Genomic DNA, 7,057 nt, shown 5'->3' on the forward strand with positions numbered 1-7,057 from the left:
GCCCGGGCTTGCCGTGGCGACGCGAAGCCGCCCTGAGCGCCGGGCGGAAACCGTCCGCCCCCGCCCTCCCGCCGGGAGGGAGCTCTCCTCAGGGCCCGGGCCCGGCCCCGGTCGGCCCGCACTGCTTCAGGGAAACACTCGGACGACAGCAGATACGGGGAACGCTCCTCCCCGGCACAGGGAACCTCCGGGGGCTGCTCCCCGCCTCCCACCCCACGCACTCGCGTGTTCGTGGGTGTCCACGCTGAGGAAAGCCTGGAGATGTACCCCCCGTTACACACCCCCGTCAACGTAAATCAAAGCTAAAAAAAAAAAAAAAACCAAAACCCCAAGCAGTTTGCAAAGTATTCATTTCTGTTCAGAAACAGCACAATATTTATTTAACATCTTTATATATTTATATATATATAATTTTTTTTCTGCATTGCAGATTGTGTCGAGTTTTATACATCTCTATTTACAATGATTTAAAATAATTATATTTCATCTCTGGCAGATATTTACAAAGTCAATAGTAACTACATTTCACATTTCAACAACAGTCAACAGCATTAACCAGCTCAGTAAGACAGTTAAGATAATGGCTTACATGCACCAATAACATGATCTTCAATACGTGCCATCTTCAGGTCTAAGAATGAAGATTTTCCCTGGTCCCAGGTCAAAGGACATCATACAGCAGAGGTTGCGGTTATTAAAAACCCGTTTGGTTTAGTCCTTCACCAGTACCGAATCTTGACCGCCTGGGGTTCATCCCAGCACGAAGGGCTCTCCTGGTGAAGAGGGGGCACACCACCAAGCCACATCCTCTCGCCTAGCCTGTTTGTCCACAAGAAGTGGGCTACTTGCTGCTTATGCTCTTTCTGTGACAGAGATAAGATTACATAACGCTAAAGTAGTAAAAATCCTCAGAAACCTTAGTTCAGAGAAACAAACCTGGTATGACAGAAAAAAGTAAGAAAATAACCTTTTAACCCTTGCAGAATGTTTCTTTTTGCTAGTAAAATTGACGGCGTATCCTGTATTCTTACAAGGACAAAAACAGATCAAAAGATTCATTGTAAAGTACAGGAATTACAAATTTAAAAAAATGCAGCATGGGGTACCTCAATTTACTTGTTGGGGTTTTTTCTATAGCAAATAAAAGCTACCATAGTAGCTAAAATTCATTGTATCTGATTTAATTATTAAAAATCTTTATTAGCTTTTTCCTGGAATCTTCAATATGGAAAAAATGTTAAATGACTCAATTTTATTTAATCATATGGTATTTTTCCATAAATAACCAGCTAGTAATATCCATCCCAAAAGTATTCACTATCTGCAAGAAAACAGTAAGAAGTCATCTTTCAAAGTAATTGAACACTGGCACACAAAAACACACAGACACACCCCAGTACTAGGAATCTATTAATACTTGGACAAATTGTTTTATCCTGAGTGATTGTTAACACACATCTACTGTATACTTGGAGCCACAAAGTTTTTACTACTTGCATTTTTCATAAACTAATAACATGAAAGTCTAGCACAACAATAATAACCGAACAGAAAAAACAGCGTCAATAGCCAGTATTTCCGTCAATCCCAAGTCCTCCTTATTTTAGACCAAAAGGTAAAAAGCTTGCTTCATTCATACTTTTTTTTTTTTTTTTTTCCCTGATCAGTTCTGGGCAGGACAGGACTCAAACACACAGGATCCACTACCGATTTGTAAAGAAGTTTCCATGACAGCGCACCATAGAGTTACTTTCCTAAACAGAAATCTTTCCTGACCATTTTACCCACTAAAACCAAAAACCTGTGTGAATTCTATACCACATTTTAATGAGTGATTAATCACATTCTCAAGAGTCAAAACTTAAACTGCTTTAAAGAGTTCTATCAGAATGCAAAGATACTCCAATCTAAATTGCCTATATCTCACCGACTGTAAACACTGGGAGCTCACAACCAAGTGGTTAATAAAACGTGATCTCATCACTTTGCTCATCAAGCACAAGTTAAAATGTAGGGCAAGGTTTTACTGTGGAGACACAAAGTTTTACTATACATCTGTTCCCATCAACAGCTCCTCACAGAAATAGCTTACTAATCCTTAATCATAGGCGGGATAATTTATGGACCCATTTCAAATTAATTTGGTCCCTCAGATACTACCTTCGGTAAAATTTGATGAACACAGTAAAAAAAAAAAAAAACCAAAAACCAACAAAAACAAACCCCCAAAACCCCAAAACAAAATCAGGGGAGAGGGGTAGCCTAAAGAAAAATAAATAAAAGAATGAAAGAATGGAAGCAAGAATTGTATTTTTTTAATGAAGTCTTGAATACAGACAAGTAACATGGGACAGATTTTTACTAAATCCATTTCTGGAAGCTGTAAGGTACCCTTAGACTTCCACAGCTTGCTTCTGAACTTGTAATGTCACAGGCCTTGACGCTTGCCAAACTTACTAGGCAAGTCTATCTGAAATGGCTAGTTTTGAAATCTTACTCCAAGATTTGTTTTATTTTAAATAAAATTTCATAATAACTATGTGGAAATCCTCATACATATCAGTCTTGCAAAATCCACTTACTGCTTGTCTTCAGGAACTACTGACAAACCAAGCTGCTCACAGCTCTCCATCACCTTCCACCACCGTATAAGAGGCATCGAGTATTTTGGCTCTTCAGCTGATCATGACATGGAAATTTTGACAGACTGATACCTGTATTCACTAATACAACACCCATGTCATGATTCGTTACCCTGAATCACCTGCAGAAAAGCTTTCCACAAAGTTTATCCGAGTGCCACTGGGAAAACAAACTTAAAAATAATCAAGAGAGATTAAGGTCCATATGCTAGAAACAAACAGCATTTAAACTACTGAAGAAAATATGAAATACTGAACAACTTGATATAAACCAAGAATGCAATGCAAGTACAGAGGATCTGGTTTCTTTGCTTACCATGCTTGGAAAGGAGTGGTATTTTGCAACTTTAATCCTGCAATTATCCTAAACAAGAAATTTAAATAAATAAAAGGGGCACATTTATTCTTCTGATGCAAACTATTCCTATGATGTAAATGGTTATTACAAATGAGACCTAGCTAATGGCTTTAATGCTATATTAAACATGCCAAGGTAGCAATATCTTTGGCAATGAGAGAATTGCAGAATTTAAGGATGAGATTATTACATTTACTAACATCAGAAACATCTTTTTGTTTTGTGTGCAGTACATGTATTTAATTCAAACATGTTCCACTACATTTTCCACACCTCCTCCAGGATTGCGAGTACAGTACCTAGGTCTGTGCTGCTTGATTTTTATGATTTTACTCAAAAAGTTATTCTTCATCTCCCTTAGTCTTCAAATTAATTTAAATTTGTAAGCCAAGATAAACAAAATTTTCTGGTTTGTGACCGATGTTTAAATGCTGAACACTTAAAAGAGATAGCCATTGGTTCATGATAAAATAGGACAAGTTTAAACTCTTAGGTTAAAATACAGCCATAGCATAGAATTAACTATTCCAAAATTAATTTTTCAAAATATAATCCTCTGAACACATTATACATTAGATATTGAGGAACATTTCCCTGGAGCTAAAATTTTCCAAGAACACTAATAATCTTCATTAAAGAAGTAAAACAAACCACATACCTGGAGACAAAAGGGGGTTAGACTTGGGGTCACCTTACTACAGAGTAGCTTTACCACCATTAAGATGCAGGTTTCCCCCTCAATCTTGAAAAATATGTTTATATTTACATACAGTATACACACATTTGAGGCAATTGATTGTCAACACGTGACAAATGTATGTACCTACCCACACACAAGTAAACCTCACATGGTGAGAAAAAACCCTGTCCCAGTAAACTCCAGTATTCATAAGTAGTGCAAATAAATACTTTGTCAGAAAACATTTTTTTCTCACTATTTTGATGTTAAACCAGACAATCTGAATTATGTTAAAGCTAGCAGGAGTATGTTGGAAATGTTGTGTTTAAGACTAACACACTTGCAAACTACAAATACTAGATCTAATGCTTACTGGCTGCAACATGATGTTCAGCATTACAGAATGAAGTATGCTGTTAAAAAACTCTTCCAAATTCACATCAGAAAGGGTGTTCAAAGAAATCTGCATTTAAAATGAACAGTGACATTCAAGGTCTCCAAATGAAAACTAAAAGGATCATACAGCAATTTAAACTGTCATCTTGCAACATTCATTTTAACAGGTGTACTTCATCTTTGCTGCCTGCAGGATGAAAAAAGGGCTCATCATTCAACCAAAAAGCTGCCCACAGTAATCCCCTGAAAAGGATAATCAAGTGGAGTTAGCAATCCCAACATTTTGTATTTTCTTAAAATTATAAAACCCAACAAAAATGAGTTGCAAAATGGCAGCATATTGTGATGTGGTAAATATTGTGTAAGTAGGAATAAATGAATTATTCCTTGACATGTATATATACATCAAAATATAGTACCCACACTTCCTTGCCTAAGAATTACACGTATGTGCATGCATATGCGCATACATAGGGAAAAGTAGTAGTGTTCTGCTTTTTTACCTTCTTTTATAATGCTGTAGTTGCACTGAAATACTGCAGAAATCTAGCCTCATGTCAAGTACCAAACGCTCTAAAACAAGACACAGCAGAGTGAACTCAGGATAAAGACATTTAAGTCTAAATATTTGTCACAGATGTCAGAAAATTTAAGTATGTTTTGTACTTTGTTTAGGACTTAGCATATATAACCAGAAAGGTGGCAGATTATTCCCTCAACCCATATCCCAGACACTTCTAATTTTGTTTCTGCCACAGTACTTTGAAATGTACTCAACTTCAGTGTATAAAGTTTCACTATGATCTTAAAGCACCTTGGCATAGTTTGAGACACATCTAGAAGCATTAATGATAAACATGATAGATAGCACTGGCAAAGCCGGTTATTACAGCTGGTTTGTAGACATTAGTGATGACTCATTTTGTAAGATAGATGTTGAACAGTACTTGTCTGAAAAATGACAAAATAAGCTCCCACAACTGAAACACTGCACTAAAAGGGTAATCTTGAGGAGTTGCAGATGTACCACATTAGCACATAGGAAAATTTTTTTTTTTTTACAGGGATAAATTTGAACTCTCTAAAAAGCCTTATATGGGGTAGGTATATATACACAAGAACAAAGCAAAATACAATGGATGAAACAGTAACAAAAGGCACATAATCAAAATGAGAACTGTAAAAATATCTTAAAAGGTAATTTGACTAAAGTTTCAACCAAATTGAATTTATGCACCTACATCTGACTTCCCTATCTGAAGTCACTGAGCTGTCTCACTTTCCTGAAATAGTTTAACAGTGTGGGACCCCACAGGTAAGAATATTAACCAAAAAAAACCCAAACCAAAAAAGGTTGTGAAATTTGGCCTGATGCCAATTTAAGTGTCCTAAAACTTCTGGACTGTAATGCCACATATAGAGAGAACCTTGCTAATGAACAATTCTACTTTTTAAAATACTAAAATAAAGTAATTCTTAAAAAAATTAGATGACACTCCTGGCCTTTTCTTTGCCAAAAATTTAAGCAAATTATTTGGTCCTTTCCAATTTAGTGATGGCTCTTTAATAGAATTTCCTTTGTGATAGTCTCTACAAAATAGAAACTTTGTACTTTCAGCCACAACTTATCAATTGTGTCCACTAGTAAAACTTTATAAAATAAAGAAGAGTTAAACCCTATACAGCTTTTGACATTTTTTTCAGAAAATGCCTTGTAGCTTAATCTCAACTTTGCCTTAGTTCCATCTGTGTGTGACTGGTGGACCTTAAAGATTAACTTCAATTTAGAAATTGTAAGGTCTTCTTTCTGATGATGATTCTATTTACTCTTTAATTGAATTTCTGCATCAGTCCAGATGCCATTTAATTCACTTTATGAATGTAACATATGAAGACTAGACTACCAGTGACTTGTCAAACCACAAAAAAACCTGCAAATATTTAAATGAATTTTAATGTAAATTTGAAAAAAGTTCTATTTGAAATGAGATTTTAAAAAAAAAAAAACAAACAAAAAAAACCCCAACTACCAGCAATGCAACACCATGTCATTGTCCTGATTTTCTTCAAGACTATCATTCAAAGATAGCCTGCTATTTGTAACTGCTTATGTTTATCCTTCACAGTGACAGTGAAACCAAAGTGCCCACATAATGATCATAACTCTTTCCTGTGGGTTTACAATTTGTAAACTTCCAGGATATTATACATGACTTATGCATAGAGGATGAACTTTCCCCTTTTCTCTCTAGCAATCCAAAAAGAGATAAAGAGAGATAGAGAGAATGCCATTCTCCTGCGTAACCAGAATTGTGCTTCTAAGCAGTATTCTCTAGCATAAGTACCAGCCAGTGCCCATACACCAATGATACACATTAAGGGTTGGCTCAATGGCATGAGTTCTGAATTTTCTAGAGTAGGGCCAATTCACTAAAATAAGAGTTAATAAAACTCAACGGATTATAAATACCAAGGCAATGAGGTGTGATCCTTCAGGGAAAAAAGGACTGTCAGTACCCCTTTGCACAAACGGTGTTTCTAGAAAAGCATTTCACATTGAAGCTTCAGTGTTTCTAGCAAACTATTGTCTCTATCCCTGAGACAGCCCCTTAAGAGTATGGTCTGTCTGGACTGCAGGATTCTTCAAGCGACTCCATGATTGAATTCAGGGACACTGAGAAAGCAGCTGAGAGGGGCGGGGGTGTCAAACAGCCACGATACCATATAAAGCAGCCTGAGAAATACTCTACCCGAATACACCTTTCAATTCAGTGATCAGCACCTCACAAGAATAACAACAACAAAAATGGAGCAGAGCTAGCTATTAGTTCCTGGGAAAATAGTGTTTCCCTCCCACTTACAAACCAAATTGCTTTAACAGCATGGTTGTCTAAATTTTAGTCTATATGCAGAATGACCCTGTGTCCTGGTGGGGAAGACATGTAACATTACATATGGCTACAACGCCATTAGAAGTGCATT

The sequence above is a fragment of the Charadrius vociferus genome, unplaced genomic scaffold (genome assembly GCF_000708025.1).
Source record: "Charadrius vociferus isolate BGI_N301 unplaced genomic scaffold, ASM70802v2 scaffold147, whole genome shotgun sequence".
In the NCBI taxonomy this organism is placed as follows: Eukaryota; Metazoa; Chordata; class Aves; order Charadriiformes; family Charadriidae; genus Charadrius; species Charadrius vociferus.